Source organism: Suricata suricatta, chromosome 9 (genome assembly GCF_006229205.1).
Source record: "Suricata suricatta isolate VVHF042 chromosome 9, meerkat_22Aug2017_6uvM2_HiC, whole genome shotgun sequence".
NCBI lineage: Eukaryota > Metazoa > Chordata > Mammalia > Carnivora > Herpestidae > Suricata > Suricata suricatta.
Window position 1 is genome coordinate 132561727 of NC_043708.1, and position 20303 is coordinate 132582029.

Sequence of the window (20303 nt, forward strand, 5' to 3'; positions counted from 1 at the left end):
GGCTTCATTAGTCTCCTGGCCCACAGAAGACCAGTGGGAGTGGGAATCTTTTAATTACATAGAGTTGGCTTCCTGAATATCCCAATTTACCAGGGTACTATCAACATTCCATTTCAGTTAGTTCTGTGTAGATTTCAGAACAGTCCCCTTACATTTCTACGCTTTTTACTTCTGTGAGGGAATGACTTCCCCCACACAAGCCTTTCTCAATTAAGGAAGGGCTGTTTTTTTGTTTGTTTTTATTTTTGCTTTTGTTTTTTTGGCTTATGACAAAAATAGATCTAGCAATTGGTCTAGACGGGTAAAACCTCAGTCCCTCCGGCATGAAGGAGAGTTTCAACTAAAAGTTTAGTATTGGGTTGTCACTGTTTCAAGCATTTGCCTGTTTTCTCTCAGCCACTCCAACCCCACCTCCATATTCTGCACTGTGCAGCTGGGCCAGGGTGTTAGCAAGTAATACCTTTCAGACTTCTGGTCTACCTGGCTTTCTGTTGGGTTCTGTCATAAGACACAAGGTGTGGAAATGAGAATTCAGGGAAAAGAGAGACACTTCTCACTTTTGGATCTGACAGTGTGGCAGTTGATGTGGAGAAAACAGAGAGAGGGTGATTTTCGACTCTAGCATCCAAGACATGAGCTGAGTGTTTCTACCAATTTCAGGGGTGCCTGTGTGGCTCAGTTAGTTAAGCCTAAGACTTCGGCTCAGGTCATGATCTCACTGTTCATGGGTTTGAGCCCCATGTTGGGCTCTGTGCTGACAGCTCAGAGCCGGGAGCCTGCTTCAGATTCTGTGCCTCTCTCTGCTCCTCCCCTGCTCACACTCTGTCTCCGTCTCTCTCAATCTTTCAAAATAAACAAACATTAAAATTATTTTTAGCCAATCTAGCTCTTGTCAGTGTCACTGACAACAATAGCACAACTTGCAATACATCAACATGCACAGTGCCTACCTACGGCTCTAATCCAGAATACTTGCAGCTCTTAACCTTTGAGAATTACTGATTTTTCAGTTTGCTCCTCCAGCCTTCTGACTATCCTCTTTTCACTCTTATGGTCCTTTCTACCCTACTGCAGCCAACTTTCTGAATTAAATCCTATGGGTTTGAAATACCGAGGATGGTTGACAAAATCCTGAGGTTGTAATTACTTTAAAATTCTATTTGTGTACAGAAGAAAGGGAAACCATTTTGATAGCTACATATGAAGCACGTTATGAAATCAAAAAAGCCTATATTTAAATGTTAGCTGGGTCACACCCACACTATGCAGTGTCATTGATTCTCATTAGCTTTGCTGTAAAACTAAGATGATGATATTGTTATAGTACTAAAGAATATTCATGCTAATGTATTAGTTATTAATATTAAGTACTAAGTGACATTAATAATGATTGCTAACATTTCTCAAGGGCTGGCAGTGCCAGTCATGGACTAGTGCTTCTTCATAGGGACTGTCGTACAATCCATAAGACTATGAAGTGGGTTTTACTGTTAAACACATTTCATAGATAAAGACCCCCAATTTAAAGAGCTTAAATAATTTGCTCAAGTATGGCAAATTATTGGTTGACGCCAATGCTCTAAACTCTGCAATCTGCAGTGTGATTCTGCAATCTAGCTCCCAGGCCAGCAACTTAATCACCATGAGGCAACACTGTTCTCACTGTTATCAGGACTGCCAGATACAGTGCTCGCCACGTGACAGTCACCTAGGAAATAGCAGATGTCATTACCTACCATATATAACTACAGGGATCACTTGGGCTGAGGGCAGATGACCATGACAAACCAAGAACATCAGAGCTTCGATGAGGATGCCACTTTGACTTAGCCTCTCCTGTTTTGTCCCACACTGGGCCAACAGGGCCATTACAGTGTCCTATGGCCATGCTGTTGAGCCATGATGCCCATCCCCCAGGGGGAGCTGGGAGGGGCTAGCATTGTCTCTGTCTATATACCACAAAAACAGATGGACAGAGACGCTGAGCTGCTTGTAGGTGTTAAACAATATGCACACTCCTCCTCCTTGCTATGAACAATGTTCATCAGTGGGAATAATGATTAAAATGTCAGAGCTGAATTAGCAAAATGACCTGACCCAGGAAAATAATGGGGACCCTAAAAAGCAAAGTGCCACTTTCTTAACACTTCTCCTCAGATCATTTTAATCAATGTCCTCTCTGAATTTTGCCGGAAAACCCTGCCTCTTCTTGTGTTTCCCCTTGAAACACTTTGTGATATGATGGATGGAGCATGCCATATAAAAATAAATTGGATGGTATTCCCTCCTATTATCTATGATTCCTTGATCATCCAACAGAGTTTTTAATAAACATTTGAATTATTTACAGTAATCTACAAAGGCATTTTAATAGTCCATGTGGTAGCAAGAAGAGAGTGAAAAATGTCTTTGCCTCACTGTGACGGAACCAATGAACCATGACACAAATGATCACCTGCCTCATTTGTAATTATTCATTGTAAAGATCTTCATTCAGTGGCAGAAATTTTCTGGCTCTGGGTCCTAGTGATTATGTGACCAGGAGAGTTATTGGCCACAGTCGCACCTGAGGACAAACTATACCACACACAAAACTTGGGGTGGACCTCAGTGAAGCAAACACAGAAGGTGACAAACGTCAGTGCCAGGGAGGTCACTTTCAGCCAAGTCCCAGTGAGATAAGCAATCAGGTTCTACTTTTCCCACCCATCGAGGCATCACTCTGTGGTCACTCTGCAGAGTTGATATTTGTGCTCCGTTATTTTGAAAAGATTTAGCCAGCTGCTTTCCCCCCATTACCGCCATATGTATGCCGATGGAATCCAGGGTGGGTTAAGTCAATGGTGATTATCTGATGAGGCGAGGTGCTTTTAAAAAGCCAACTCAGGGGCACCTGGGTGGCTCAGTTGGTTAAGCATCTGGCTTCGGCTCAGGTCATGATCTCACGGTTTGTGGGTTCGAGCCCCGCGTCGGGCTCTGTGCTGACAGCTAGCTCAGAGCCTGGAGACTGTCTTCGGATTCTGTGTCTCCCTCTCCCTCGGACCCTCCCCCGCTCACTCTGTCTCTCTGTCTGTCTGTCTGTCTGTCTGTCTCTGTCTCTCTCTCTCTCTCAGAAATAAACAAAAAAAAATCAAAAATTAAAAAAAAAAAAGCCAACTCAAATCAGACACTGACATGTAAATACTCCCGTCTCAGCTAACATCTATGGTCTTATTTACGTGGTTCTCTTGCTGGCTTCCATTCTAGTATATGTACATCTGGCGGTAGTTTTTTTTTTTTTTTTTTAACTTATTTATTTTGGGAGAAAGAGAAAAGCACAAATGGAGGAAGAAGAGAGAAAGAGTGAGAGAGAGAATCCCAAGCAGGCTCCACACCCAGCTCGGAGCCCCAAGCGGGGCTCGATTCCACAACCATGAGACCATGATATGAGCTGAAATCAAGAGTGGGATCCTCAGCCGACTGGTTTCTTACTTTGCCTTGTAGTCTAAGCTGTGTCTGCTCTCTGGAGTTTTCTAACAATGGATCATTTTCCTCTCTCTAGGTTGATTTTATATCTTCGCTAAGAATTTGGGGAATACCTCTCTTCTCTAAATGTGTGACTTTTTTTTATGTTTTATTTATTTTTTTTGACAGAGAGAGAGAAAGTCAGCGAGTGTGAGCAGGGGAGGATCAGAGAAAGAGGGAGACACAGAATCTGAAGACAGCCACTAATGCTAGTGATCAGCACAGAGCCTGACTCAGGGCTCAAAGCCATGAACATGAGATCATGACCTGAGCTGAAGCCGGACACTTAACCAACTGAGCCACCCAGGTGCACCATACCTCTCTTCTCTAGACCCTTGTGCTAAAGCATCTAGCTAAAGAGTCTTGGGATAAAATAGTCATTAGAACTCTGGGAAGGAAAATTCAAAAAGACAGGTGAATCAGTGGCCCTCCACTGTAGGGTATTTTAGAATCACCTGAGACCTTAAGGCAAACCAATGCTCAGGTTCTCACCAAGATTAATGAAATTAGAAGCTTTGTGTCTGAGTCTAGGTATTGTATTGTTTAGTGTTTCAGAATGATTTTTTAATATTCTGGAGCTAAAAACCACAGATCCAGATAATCTGAGATGTTGCTTCCAATTATGAAAATATGAATCAGTTGTACTTGATCTGTATCTATACAGATTGAATTCATTGAAAATTGATTATTGGTTAAAAACCATTGATCAAACATTGCCCATACATCAAATCTTTCCAGACGCCAGCACTGAGCCTGGTACATTTTAGTTATATAAGCCAATGCATTTCCCTTTGCTTAAGCCAGCTCAGTTGGGGTTTCTGCTCCCCAAAAGTTCTCCTTGTTATTAACAGGATGGAAAATAAGGGGATGTGGAGGTAAAAGAGGGAAACTGAGTGTGTGTGTGTGTGTAAGCATGCACGTTCGCATGGGTGTTAGTGAGTTTATGAGGGCATGTGTGTAAGAAATAGATTATTTAATAAAGAAAAGTCACATTATCCAGATGAAAGGGGGCGGCATAGAAACCACTCTTTGTTTCAGGTGTTTTACCTTAAAATAACAGAGTCTTTCATTAAATTGCCATATTTTATGACCAAATAAATAAAATAGAGTATTTATTTTAACCTCATGTGGGTACCATGTGCGTGGTGGGTGTGGTTGGGGGCGGGGAGTGGAGAGAGAGAGACAGAGAGAGAAGAGTAAGTGGAGGGTTTGCAATGAAGTTCTTTTAAGACAAACTTTATTCTCTCAGAGGACATTTGTGTAATGGAATGAAACATTCGAAATACAAGTTTCACAATATTCAAATATGCTATGAAAGTTTTCCCCTAGAGATGAACAAAGGAGAGATATGAAAGGGAGCTTTCAGGAGAAGCTATTCTAGCCATAGCCATGAACACGGACCATAAGGAAGTATTTAAGTGGTGCGGTAGAGGCAAATGTACAGAACCAAGGTCAGGAGCAGACTCGTACATCATGAGTTGCAAGGTTCCACTCACACACAGTGAAGGACCCTGAAAACCAGAATGAAACTGGGAAGACATGGGTCTTCCCATATGAACCTGAGTTTAGAAGATTCTCACTCCCATGGACAATGTTGTTGCCTGTTACAACTAAGAAAACAACAATTAGAAAGGAACCACAGGATCTTGATGAATATTTTTAGTCTGTTTCTTTGTTTTCATCGATGGCTAAAATTTTTCTTTATAATTAATGTTTTTATGTGAGGAAAATGTGTTTACTCATTTATTGGACTAATCTACCTCCTACCGCACATAGTGCCCCCTGCATGTCCTGGACGCTTTCAAGTAACACAGAATAACATTTCTCGCCATGGCAGCATGAGAACAGCCCATGATGACAAAGAAACAAATGTCATTTTAAGTTTTCGCAAAAGTATCTGGAGCCCTATTATGTGCACTGGACTAGGAATAAAACCTGAGACACAATATATCCACTCCTTCCACAAAGATGTACTAGACACCTGTTACATTCCAGGTTCCCTATTGCATGTTCCATACCTGATTTAATTTGATCATTACAATGAGCCTATAGGATATAGATTTTTTAAAAAATTTCTCAGAATTTAAAACCCATGTGTCTTAATTATGTTAAATTTTGATGAGCACCTAGGAGGTGCTAAGTACATTATACATTATACATGCTTAATTAATTATGTAAAATTCTCTATTAAGGTTACCATTTTATTGAGGAATGATAGGAGGCTCACATAGAATACATAACTTCACAGCCACAGAACGGTCATTTAAATCCAAGTCTGTCTGATTCAAAATCCCATTCTTCTTCTTTCATTTTATCTGTATATTATGATTATTTAGTGGAAATTAGTAAGCATACATGGCTTTTGAAATAAAAAGGAATACATTGCTTAAAACGATAAGGGGAAGACCCAAATCAGTCTTATTCCTTTACATCAGTATTTTGGTGTCACCCATGTATCACAACCTCTGCGTAGACAATCCTTATTCATCAGGCTTGGGTCTGAGGGATAGGAGCATTAACCCTCCAACAAAATTATCTTTCAGAACATAATTGGGTACAATCCGTGAGCATCCTAAGGGAAATGATAGTAATTCCCCAAAATAGAGTTCTGCACACGGCCTGGGCAAAACAGCATTATTTTTGGAAGTACATGTCCTCCCAAGGGAGCTTTTTTGAAGGGATGAGATTATCTTAGAGTTGTCGGTTTGCTCAACATCTGTCACAGTATGTTACAGACTCACCCAGTTGTCTACTGAGCCAACGGGAAGAGAGAGCGAGCTTAAAAAGCTAACAAAAATGTTGACGGATTGGAACTTGGAAACACTTTCTTCATTTGCGCACTAGAGTGCTACACTCATCAACCTACTTCACTGGCCACTCCCTCTGGGTCTTTCTTCATGGCTCTTCCTATTCTCCCTGAGATGAGTACTTAAGCTCTTCTTTACACTTAATCACTCCTTAGATGACATCATCTAATACATGTCATTACATTCTATCTCCAGGCTGACAGCTACTAAATTTATAGCTTGGCTTAGATTGTTCCCCAGATATCCAGGCTCTGACGTCCAGCTACATACTTAATATTTCCATGTGGATAATTAATACATATTTGAAACTTATCATGCCTAAAATCAACTTTAAGATCTTACCTCCAACCCGACTTCTCTCTCTCTCTCTCTCTCTCTCTCTCTTTAGTTAATTTAAGGGCAACTCTGCATTTCTATTTGCTCAGGGTCTAATCTTTGAAGTCATCTTTAATTCCTCTATCTCTTCTACCACCCAGCTAATACAGCAAAAAATCCTTTATGTTTAAAAAAATTTTTAATGTTTTATTTATTTTTGAGAGAGAGAGAGAGAGAGAGAGAATGTGAGCAGGGGAGGGTCAGAGAGCGAGAGAGGGAGACATGGAATCTGAAGACAGGCTCCAGACTCTGAGCTAGCTGTCAGCACAGAGCCTGATGCAGGGCTTGAACCCACAAACTGTGAGATCATGACCTGAGCCGAAGCCAGACACTCAACCGACTGAGCCACCCAGGGGTCCCAGTGACAAATCCTTTAAATCAGAATCAGAATCCAGCCCTTACCAGGAATGTCATTGCCACCCCCTTGGTCAAACTACCACCATCTCCCACCAGACATTTCCAGGAATGCCCACCTATAATCAACTCCTCACATAGCAAGCACTGCAACCTTTTCTAAACGTAAATTAAATCGTGTTCTGACGCATGCTTTTCCACTTCACAAAGAGTAAACCCAAAAGCTTCACAAGGACTCACAGGTTGCACAAGATCTGAACCCTTAATTTTTCTCTGACCTCCTTACATACAACTTGTCCTCACTTCCCTTGACCCCTCCACCTGGCCTCTTTGCTGTACCTGAACATGAAAGTCCCAGTACCCCCTTCAAGGCTTCTGCACTGGTTGTTCTTGATGCCAGGAACACTTTCACATGCCACCAGTGTGAGAATTTTCTTCCTTATTTGTGAGATTGAATTTAATTTGTATTCTCCCAAAGAATCTTACCAATGCTTTTAAAATGGAACAGATTCAGTAGCTAGCTGACTTATTTTCTGTTGAGAAGGGCAAGTTCTATGAAAGCAGAGAGCTCCCAAATTCCAAACCAAAGCTAACATGCCCAATACCAGGCTGGTGTCAGGAGGAGATGAGGACTAAAAGCTGAGTTAAGTAGGGATCTTCTGCTCCCGTGGAAGCAGCTCAACCAGAAGACCTCAGAGCCCCAAGCAACCTAGGTCCAAGAACCCTAGGAAATCACATGTGTAATTTTTTGCTGGAAAAGACGCTTAGTCTAGTGATATTAAACAGAAGTTCTACTTTGCTTATAGGTGCTATTTGTACTCTATTTCCTACCCCAATTGAGCATGTATAAATAGATCTTCTCTTCCTCTTGAATGGATTTCTTTGTATATTTCCTATCAGTTACTGTACTCCAATAAAGAGAAAAATTTGCATTATAGAAAGGCTGATAGATATACATAGAACAGTTCATGCAGAGCCATGCCTTTAGAGAATTAGTTAAAATCATCCTTTATATAAAGTTCAAGTGATCTACCATCAAGTAACCCATGGCTGTTAGACCTACTATATGCAATACACCATGACCATAACCACTGATTCTATAAATACAAAGAAAACATGACTTTGGCCCTCAAGGACTTTAAAACAAGTACAGGGACATACAACTCTTAAATATAATTTATAGGGTGGTAAGGGCTCTAAATAAGCTACAAAGAACTTGAAGCAGAAAAAGAAATGGGGACAAATTTTATTTAACTAATATAATTAGAAGAAGTTTCACGAGGCAACATTTTATATATGGGCTTTGAAGGACAAAAGGAATATCAATAAGTAGGAATGGAGAGGAGCCAGAAAAGCTTTGGCTGATATTATTAGTCATTCATTCATGACAAGAATTACTTGCTGAGAACTTTTGTATCCAGAAATGTGTTAGAGACAAGAAACATCTTTCTCATTTAAAAGGAAGAAAAACTACAGAAGTAAGAAAAAGAAATTGGATGAGGAATTGGGGAGGCAAAAAGTAAAAGCACAGTTAGTTGATAAAATATGACTGGTAGGGGCACCTGGAGGGCTCAGTCCATTAAGCGTCTGACTTCAGCTTAGGTCATGATCTCACATTTTGTGGGTTTGAGCCCATGTTGGGCTCTGTGCTGACAGCTTAGAGCCTGGAGCTTGCTTCAGATTCTGTGTCTCCCTCCCTCTCTTCCCCTCCCTTGCTGGCATTCTGTCTCTGCCTCTGTTTCTGTCTCAAAAATAAATAAAAATGAGCTGCAGAGAAGGACAGAAACCATATGTTTGCACTCATAGGTCTGGCAGGAAAACAGGAGAGACCTAATGGAGAACCAGGGGGAGCAGAGGAGGGAGAGAGAGTTGGGGAGAGAGAGAGATGCAAAACTTGAGAGACTATTGAATGCTGAGAATGAACTGAGGGTTGAAGGGGAAGGGGGAGGGGAGAAAAGAGGTGGTGGTGATGGTGGAGGGCACTTAAGGGGAAGAGCACTGGGTGTTGTATGGAAAACAATTCGACAATAAAATATTATGGAAAAATAAATAAATAAAAACATTTAAAAAATTAAAAAATAAAAATAAAATAAAATAAATAAAATAAAATAAAATATGACTGTTAGAGCAGGAATCAAAGGAACTAGAAATGGTCTCTTATTTCTAAAAGTTTATGATTTTGTTGTAAAACCCACTGGAAGTGTTGAGTTTTAGCTTAATAACCAAGGATCTTGCATGATGCACTTCAGTACTTTGAGTTCATGCAATAGCAAGGTTTTCTGAGCAGGAAAGTAGCATTCTCAATATTCTTCACAGAAGGGAAAAATTCTGCTAACATGGCCCAAGGAGCACTGGGCTGATGGGGTTCCTCAAACACAACTCCCACAAATTCCTCTAAAAGACTTCATTCTATGCTTCAGGGCAATCTTAACCCAGTTAGGTAGAAAGTAAAACAGGGAAACAGAAGGCACCAAATTTGGTTATAGAGAAATTTGCTTTAAAGGGATTTTCTTAAAACTATTCAATGTGTCTGGTGTCCCAAATGCAACTGTCTTTGGACTGGAGTTATGGAGTGTTAAAACATTTATTTGCATTGATTGATATGGTGATGACCCCTGGCCATTTCTTTTTAAGAGCTCTGAGTGCCCAAACAGCCAGTCTCTCTTTGTGATGATGATCTTACACATTTCTACATGCAGCACGATGCACCTCACATTTCCAATCTATACAATAAGCCATTACAGTTAAACATACCTCAGGATCTCTATTCTGCCTTGTTCTGTAAACACAGTTGCCATCAGTGTTTGTGTATTTGGATACATGTATTCAACTTAGGTGGACTACAGGTCTACTAAGTGATTTCAACTGTCCTGAGAACATTCATCTTCATTCCTCACTGCCTTCCTCCCTTTAGACCTAGTTGGGGTGACTGTCGGTCTGCCAAGATTTAAAAGGTGGACAACTGTCCGTGACATAGACTTCACCAAAGACAAATTTATTAGAAATAGAATTCAGTACCATGATCCACCAGACCTCCCCCAATTCTCAAAGAGTAGCTTCAGTGAACTATCATTTGACCATAAAGAGAAATTTCTAAGTTACATCACACCCTGAAATTTATCAAACAGGATAGCTTCCCCAAAAGTCAAAAAATGGATATCTGCTTTTCCTTTATAACTTTTTGTCACATAATTTCATTGTCTTCCAAACTCAGTATTTCCTAGATGGCTTTTGTTATATACGCACAGTAAAGGGCAAACAGATCCTAGCTAAGGTACCCAAAGGAATGGATGGCCAGGGCAATATTCCCACATCCACGTAGAGTCCTTGGGCTCCTACAAAGATGAGAGTTGACCTCCTTCCACTAAAGGAAACAATAGAGATATTCAAGAGGTATGCTACAGGACAATGAGAAGAAGTTAATATTTCAGACAAAACACTCTCTCTCTCTCTCTCTCTCTCTCACACACACACACACACACACACACACACACACACACACACATTTAGCCCTTCTCCCATTGTCAATTCTGTGGCTCCGTGGGTTGTTGTGTGAGCTGAGGAGTTCATGAAATTCAAGGTACCTGAGCATAGCTGGGCCAATTCTAGAGTTGGCAGGGCTACAGAGGGTTCCAAAAAGAATGGAAGTAGACAAAATATCTCAAAACCTCAATTCCAGTGCTCAGTCTTTACCTCCCTTCACCTTTTCACCTGATGACCCCCAAATTTGTATTTTTCAGATTCAATCTCTTCCCTGAACTTCAGACCCATTTATTAAACTATTAACTCCACTTAAACCAAACATCCAAAATAGAGACTCCTTCCTAAGTCCACTTCTTCCAAAGACTTCTCTGTGTAATTAAATGGCACCACTCTTCCCCCGGTTACATAGTCCAAGAGTCTCATCATCTTCCTTGGTTTCTCTTTTCTATGACATCTTTTGTATAATCCATTTAACAAGTCCAGACACAGCTATGTTAGAATTATACTATGACCATGATCGATTCTTACCCAATCTACAGCTAACACATAAAGCCAACCCCAACCACATCTCCCGTAGACTACCACAGAAGACCTTTAACTGAGTTTCCTGTTTCGGAACTTGCCGTGCACTGCCCTGTGTCACCAACCAAGAGTGGCTTCTCCAGACAGAGCCGCCAAAGAGATCCTTCTTAGCCAAAAAAATCAGATGAACTCAGTCCTCTGCTAAAATGAGTTCCAATAACTTACCACCGGGTTTTGAATAAAATGGAAAGCCTTTAGCAGGGCCTACAAGGTCCCACACCGTCTGGCCTTGCACATTGCTTAGACCTCACCTTGACATGGCTGCCCTTCACTCTTGCTGTATTTTCAGCATGGTCAGTGCTTTCCTGCCCCTAGCGTTGTACGCTAGCTTTTACCTCTTCTTAGAATGTCTTCTGCACGATTTTTAAAGGGCCGAACACTTCACATCATGTGGGTTTTTCTTCAGATTCTGCCTCTTAAGATCATCCTGCCTAAAGTAACCCTCAGGTCCACCTTCTGACTCAACTCTACCCAGTGACCCAACTATGCCCAAATACATTTTTTTTTCATAGCACACACCCCACTGGAAACATGATCTCTATGGTTGCCTATTTAGTATCTGTAGCTTTCAAAAGAAAATAATTTATGGGGTACCTGGATGGCCCAGTTGGTTGAGCATCTGACTTTGGCTCAGGTCATGATTTCAAAGTCTGTGAGTTTGAACCCTGCATCAGGCTCTGTGCTGACAGCTCAGAGCCTAGAGCCTGCTTCAGATTCTGTGTCCTTTTCTCTCTCTACCCCTCTCCTACTCACACACACTCTCTCTCTCTCTCAAAAATAAATAAACACTAAAAAATCTTTTTTTTTTTTAAAGAAAATAATTTCTATATGAGGCCACGGCTCTGTTTCATTCACCATTGTTCTTCAAAACTTAGACCAGGGCCTGGCACATAATAGATGCTGAATATGTATTGGTTAAATCAAAACACAATCTTGGGGTGAAACCAGATAGCTGCCAACCTTCCAGCCACAGTACACGATGACTACATTAAAACTACTTGGAATTCATTTAAAGGAACTTTCTATTTCTGTACACCATCTTATAAATTCAATGCTAATTGTGCATAGTTTTTTATTTAGTTTTCTTTCTTTCTTTTTAATGAGTACAAATAAAATGGATGGCCATGGCTTTTCTTGTTCTGTATAGCAATCATTCCCTTGAGTGTTGAAATGGAAAATTAGATACAAAGACATTTTTCTTAAAATAAAGGCCTAAGGAACAGTGGGGGGGTGGGGGAATGCACTGAGGCTGGAATCCTATGTTCTGTTTTTTGTTTTTTGGGGTTTTTTTCCTTAAAAAAACCTCACCCCTGTTCAAGAATTCCTGTCTCTGAATTAGCTATCAGGGCACCTTGTAAAGATTTAGGCATGGGACAACCTAAATAAAAGTCAGAATTTAATTAAACCTCCACATATGTACTGTAACAGATCTTACTAAATATGCAATAAAACAAATATCCTTTGCTTATATTTTAAAACTGCAAATAAAAAGACTAATATAAAAAGCGCCAATATTGGGAAACACTGGAGAGAGTAGCTGGAGTTGGGGCATTCCATCTAAAATAATAAGACTAATGATATCTCCCCCCCCCACACACACACAGACATCTACAAAGAGGATTACATGAGGTAAAGGAGGTGAGTAGGCTTTGAGAGCTGTAATGCACTACCATTATCAGACATAGGGATCATCAAGAGTATTGGCCAGCAAAGGAGTTCCACAAGTCTGGAAAGCCCCAGACGCCATTAGCCTAGCTACACCCTTTCCTCTGACTCAGCAGAAAGAACAATGTGGCATCGATGAACAAATACACCACGTGTGGGAGGCAGACTACTGGGGCCATAGTCTCAACTCTAGCATTAATTCTCTGGGTGTCCTTGAGTCTTTCACATGATCTCTCTATCCTTGATTTTATTGAGCCATAAAAAGAGGAGCCTAAAGGTGTGACCTCTAAGCATCTTCTAGCTCTATGTGTCGTGCTTTTCATATCCCTTGGTGCAACCATAGTAGGTCGCTGTTCGACCTTGAGAACCTGAGGGGATGCGATGTCCACCCCTTGCATTTCCTACCAGGAAAATCAATTGAGGAATAGGTCTTTAGGATAAGAGACACCTTGATGGGCTGATAAATCAGTCTCATCCTTGGCACTTCCACAAAAGTGGGGCTGGGTTTGAGAGAAAGCGGTGTGAGTCCTTGAGTGGTAGAATATGGCCTGAGACGTTATCTCATTGCATATACCGCATTACCCCAAGATACAGAAACTGGATAATGAAGACAAAACAATTGGCCCTATTACGCTGCTTTTCTTCAACTTCAGAGTGTAAGGACACAGGTCTGAATCAAACTGACTCCATGACAGGCTTCAAGTTTCCCCTCTGACCTTAGAGGCCTAGGTGTTAGTTTCTCAGAATCATTAGACAATAGAAGGGCACATATTGCCCAAGGAAGGAAAGACAACCCTTGTAACACTCAATCAGGAAAGGCCAGCTAACACCTTTAACATTTCTAAGGGCAGGCCTAAAGATAGAAGCTATAGGTAATCACCTATTGCTTAAGACTAGTCACACCCTATGTGAGGGTCCTGGGTTCACTCTGTAATTGGTCAATACTCTACTGCCAATAATAAGAAGCGATAGTGATTAGGTCACTACCTGTGTCACAATTTCCTGTAATTCCCCCTTCCTAAACCCCATAAAAAGCCCTGCCCACCTTTGCTCAGGGCTCTCAGCATGGATCCACTGCGCTGGTAAAGTCTGTGAGACCGAGTTTAGGCCTGGCCAGCCTAAGCCCGTAATAATAAATGCCCTTTGTTTTTGCATGCATGACTCGGTCTCCCTGGTGGTCTCTGGTTTTTGGGGATGATAATGAAATCTTGGGCATAACAAGAGCAGCTCCATAAACCTTTTGTTTTATGATACAGAGGTCTCCCTGTCCCTGTCTCCCTCTCTCCCATCTTTCCCTTCCAACCAAATGAAATACACCAGTCTAGTAAGGCAATACGGATGTTCTGAGTCTCTGTCTATATTTTCATTGTCTTGTATCCCCACTGTTCTCATCTGCTGCTCAACGTTCTTGCTTCCTGCCATAAGCACAAAACTAATAGAACATATTTTTTACTTACAATAAATAAATGAATAAAGATTTGCCTTCAACCTAAAAGGAAGATAAAATGGAAAAGCGAGCTATTTTCCCATATTTAGATTCAGTCCTTTTCCTCTGGTTAGTGCTGAATCCTATAAAGAACAAATATAGGGAGATTGTTTAATTGTGTAGATTTTATTACAAAATATTTGTTTTTAGTTTATTAAGACTAATAATCCTATTAGCTGACCTATCCTAACACTGACCAAGATTTCCCATTTCTCTAGTGTAAATTCAAGCTGACTCATTTGAACACCTTAAGAAAAAAGAGATTTCCAAGAGAAACTGAAACCTAAAATTTGAAAAGGAAGAAGGTAAAATAAGAGGAAGGAAAAGAAAGGGGAAGGGGGAAGGGCAAGGGGAGAGGGGAAGAGGAAAGAGAAGGGGTAGAAAGCAAGAGGAAGGAGAAGGTGGCAAGGTAGAGTAGAAGGAAGAAGGTAGGAAAGAAAGGAGGGAAGGAAGGTAAGGAGGGAGGGAGGGAGGGAAGGACGGATGGACGGACGGACAGACAGAGGAAGGAAGGAAGGATGGTAGGTGCTTTCCCAGTTAAAGAAACAAGAAAAGAAAATCAATATCAGACAAGTCTTCAGCACTGTGAGAACACTTAAGCAGTGGAATCCGCCTAGGGCCCGGTTTAGGAATAAGCATCAAACGTTGCATGTGCTCTCCTCAGGAAACCACACATCCAATTCCTAGTAGAGTTGAGTCAAGGTTTTATCCTTCTACTATTCAAAAGCAGATCCCTCCAGTTGGAAGTATAGTATTTCCTTTTCCAACCACAGTATTACAAGCCAAAGTCATGGATGCTCCAAAGAACCATTAACAATCCTTTCTTAGCTTTGTTTCCTTCCAAAGGAAGACGGGAAGAATTAGTCTGTCTGCACATCAGAATTTCACTTGCTTACTGCCCATTCATCAGAGAAATTACAAACATATTTGGCAAAAGGATGGAGAGAACATGGTGGGATCATGCATCATTTCGTGTCCACCCAAATTATATTTTCTGCAGATCACAGATTATTTTATTGGAAATAAGAGAGGAAAGAAGTAAGCAATTGGTATCATGGGAGGAAGGAATGCATGAACCTCCATAACTTTCTAACTCTGGGAAGAGTTTCTGGATTATTACAGGAGTGAATAGGTAGATGATCACTGAATTCTCAGTGAGTTACCCTATTGAGTGCCTCTTCCATGCTCTGAAATAAAACAACACACACAGCACTATGTGACTAATGCTTGAATTAAGAACATTATTCAATATGCTTCAAAGATCCCCCAGATCAATAGAATGACTTTAGGCCCCTTTGACAAAAATAAATGGCATCACAGACTTACTACTATTGCACCAAAATGTAAGCTGTGAATAAAAGCTTATAGACAAGAAAGTGAGTGAGCGTTGCTCTAGTCAAGAAAGTTCCTGTAATCCTGAGTAGACTGATCTAATAAACATTGCATTAAGAATTTGAATTTTATTATCAAGACCAGCAGACTTTGTCGGGTGCATGACAGCCCACTGGGATGCAGAGAGAAATTATTAGACTTTCTATTTATAAGATGAAGCTAAAAATATAAAGCAAATAAGCTTCACTTATGATGCCATGTGGATTATGTCTGGAGCCCTTGCTTGGGTCAAACATAGGATGGTTCCAGATCTCAGGGGGTTGACAGGTGTCCTGTGGGAACACTGAAGCCACAAGACGGGGGCTTATAACCTTAGCCTTTCTCATTTGCTTGCTTTAAGCACATTGCAACACACAGCAGTTTCTGTGGGCCAGGTTGAGCAGATTTGTGTATTACATTATCTGGTTTTAATTAAACTATCATAAAATGGACAAATGGTTTAAATGATTTTTTCTCCAAGAGCTGCAGACTGGAGATAATACTAATAATGCAAGTAAAAGGGAGCAAGTCAAAAATGGCAAAGCTGACACTTTCTCTTAACCTCGTAGGTAGCTCTTTATCAGCCACGAGATGAAGCAAAAATCATGACTAGGTAAGCAGTCCTGACAAAGCATCTTGCTAAAAATACTAGAAATCCTCAGGAAGATTCTCTGAAATATTTACAGCTACTATTGTCAAGACTGAACTTTGTCCTAAGAGTCTATTTTGTTATAAGCTATTAGCTAAGAATAGTACAAAGTCAGCATGATTAATAAGACATAATAAAATACTACTTTTTTCATTGTATACTCAAGACTTTCACAGGTAGTATAGTAGTAGATATACTACTATATAGTAGTAGACTACTGATGGCTTCATATCATGATGCATGGATATACTCTATAGATATTAATAACAATATAAATCTAAACATTTGAGCAATTCCATATTTAGCAATGTTTAATGCTAGAATGCTTGAAAAACTGAAAACTGTTTTGAGTAAAATGTTTTTAAATAGAGGCATAACTTGAAAATTGAGGTTTGGGGGAGCGCCTGGGTGGCTCAGTTGGTTAAGCATCCAGCTTTGGCTCAGGTCATGATCTCATGGTTCGTGGGTTCGAGCCCCGCATCGGGCTCTGTGCTGACAGCTCAGAACCTGGAGCCTGTTTCAGATTCTGTGTCTCCCTCTCTCCCTGACCCTTCCCTGCTCGTGCTTTCTCTCTCTGTCTCTCAAAAATAAATTTAAAAAAAATATTTAAAAAAAAGAAAATTTAGGTTTGGGAAGGTAATTAACTGTTTACAGGGAGGAGATTGTAGGAAAACCTAAGTGTAAAGTTATCTGCTAGGAAGCTAATTCAATAGCGAAGACAAGGATCAAAGCAGATCTCAAAGAATCAAGTAGATTCCTCTCTAGTTTCTACACTACCAAACGGTCCTGAGTATTTGTCCACAAGGACTTGTCTTTTAGAGAAATAATATAACCCAAAGGAAAAACATAATAGGGTTAAAAACCACAACAAAAATAAGAATGGGGGGGGAAGTCTACCAAGGAAGTCAGACCCCCACTCTTCATTTAGCTCTTTTGAGCTGAAACTGAGTAGAAGGGAAGGAGAAACTTCACCTTCTCCTGGTAAGAGAATGAAATAATTTGGAAAGAGTTTCTACCTGCTCTTTCCTTCAGAGGATCCCTGTGACTTACATCTGAAAAGATCTACAAGGTCAGCCCTCTGTGCTTCCCAAATTTTGCTAGGCAAAGAAGTCTTCTGAGGATCTAGTAAAAAAACATATTCTAACTTGGGGCCTGGGAGTCTCCATTTCAAACAATCTGCTGATGCTATTACTGATGGTCAGAACACGCTCAGACCAATCATCTCCAAACTTATCTGAGCTTGTATTATGCTCCATGAAAAATATGAGGGCATATATCCTCCACATACATGGATTTATTAATGTATAAAGTAATATATTTTCTAACACTTGCTATTAATATTATGGATGTTATACACAACCAAAGACAGAAAATTACAAATGATAAGATTTACAATAAATGCAAATAGCAGTTCTGATTTCCTCTTTCACCTCCCACACAAGATCATATTTTGCACCCTCAGTGCAGCTCCCCACTCTGGAGGCTGCAGGCCTAGAAGGTGAATGCTAGTTGTTTGTTTGTTTGTTTTTGTCTGAAATGTGGGTAGTAACTCTCGGTGAATAGCAGTGCCTTGAAGTATTTACATAAGCTAGCTCTCAAAGCTTCCCAAATGACAATTGGTTGGATCTGGTATGCATTTCTAATATATAATTTCCTATAAACCTAATTCTTTTTGAAAATAGCAAGATTATTCATGACTAATTACTAAGCCTTACAAAACAGATTAAAGTTAAAATAAATAGCAGTTTTCAAATAAATACAGATAACCTAGAATCAACAAAGTGCTTTTCTAAGCACTAAGTTGAATTAAAATCATCCAACTTCCTACCTAATCAAACATTTGTATATTCTTTTGGCTATTTTTCACTTTCATTCTGGGTAATCAAGAGTTGTGTGCATGACGTAAAACAGTTCTAAACCATCCCAAAGGGGGTCCATCAAAAGAGAATCATCTACCTTCCCAAACTTCCAAACTGGTTCATAAAAGAAATCATATGTCTTTCTTGGGCTAATTATAAAACTATATGGCTATTTTCCCCCAAAACAAGGAAAGTTTTCTTGATGACAACCTCTCTGTGATTAACTCACCAATCTTAACAGAATTTGTAACAAGATTAAGCAAGTTCTCAAAAGCTCATGTGGATACAAATTCCCTGTGGAATGTGTTTAAAATACAGATTGTTGCCTCTCACAGATTCTTACTCAGAAATCTGAATGGAAAGAATAGAAAACTAGAGAGCCCAGAAACAGGCCTATGAATCTATGAAAATGTGATTTTTGTGGAAATGACATTATTAATCAATAGGGAGATGATGGAATATTCAATAAATAGTAGAACAATTAGGTTTCCATATGGATAAGGATTAAAGGAGCCATTTGGATCTCAGCAGGAAATAGATGGTGCGTATATGTACATACTGGATACTTTGAGGAAGGTTTAATAAAGGAACAATTTGCAGCGATGCTGGCAGGATGTAGTGAAACCACAAAGGATGTTATATCCCAGGGCTAGGAACCCAGAACTATTACTACCTCTGGACCCAAAGAGGAAGAGGGTGAGAAAGGCTTACCAGAATCCGGAAGTTGAGCTGTTGTGTAAGAACAACCTTGACAGTAGACGAACTTTTAATCAAGAGGCACGACCAGCCCCAGGTAACACTTCGGGAAGGAAGCTGGGATATGTAACTATTGCGGTATTTATAAATAGCCCACCTTGCTTCCTTCACTCCCTCCAGTTTCCTTTGGTCCCTCAATCCCTGAAACCAACCAGAAGCCAGGAGTTCAAGGGAGCTCTTTGATGTATAAGATACAGGTGAGTATTTCTGGGGAGAGGGCAGTGTGCAAAAAAGGAGAACTGGCCTGGAGGGGGAACAAATACAAGACATCTGATGAAGATTGCTAATGCACATCGTCCATAAAATCAACTTGAGATGAATTTAGATTTCTTCTTAATTGTGGTATTCCTCAAGTGTGGTAATGACTGGTTTAGATTTCTATAGAATAATATACCTCGTTTTAGGAAAATTTGTGTTGCTTAGGGGGAATTTTTCTCACCACAAATTAAAATAGAATCATGATTTTATAATTACAGTCCTACCAGGATGCCAAACTAGTTCAGTTTCTGGCTGTCTCTCCCAAGAACAAACCCAAAACCAGTATGGAAGAAAAACCAAGACAGGTGAAAAACTGGAAAATCTTGAGATCACACACTAGATTGTGTGGTGTTGTGGTATTGTCAGAGGATAAAAAAACAAAAGTTCTCTTGCTTCTCCCTGACCGTTGCTTTGGGATCAACTGATGATTTTCAAAGTCTGGTTCTAGGACAGCAGCATCACCACCCCCTGGGAACTTGAGAGAAATTCAAGTTCACAGGCCCTACACAGACAAACTCAACCAGAAACTGAAGGGGTAGAGCCCATAAAGCTGCATTTCAACAAACCTTCCAAGAGACTCTGACACTCACTGAAGGTACAGAACCAGTACGATAAATAATATCAATATCTCTACTAGGACAGTCAGATTTAGCAAATATAATTATAGTATACCCAGTTATATTCGAATTTTAGGCAAAGAACAAATACTTTTCTTAGGGTAAATATGCTACAGAAATTCAAGTTTGACTTTGAACCTTGACTTTGATTGGGCAGCCCTATCTTTACCTATAAATATTCAGAACTCTGACCCACATGTTGTCTTCTACAGGAAACTCAGAACAGCTCAGAAGCACATCGGTTGTGAAGTGCTGGGAAAATTAAGTGAGTACTGACTCAGTACTATTCAAAACATGATATTCCATGTAGAAGCAATTGGCTGAGGGCTTGTAAGAAAGTCCAATTCTCACCCATGCCTGAGAGCCATGGAATCCGAAACTCTGGCGATGGTACCAAAAAAATCTCTGGTTTATCAAGCCCTTATAACTGTTTTTTCTGTGCCCTGCAGTTTAAGAACCACTGTGCTGACTAATCTCAGGCAATCAATTCTACCCTTTTTCTGTGGGGTTCAGCAAAAATAATGAGTCCTGGGATAT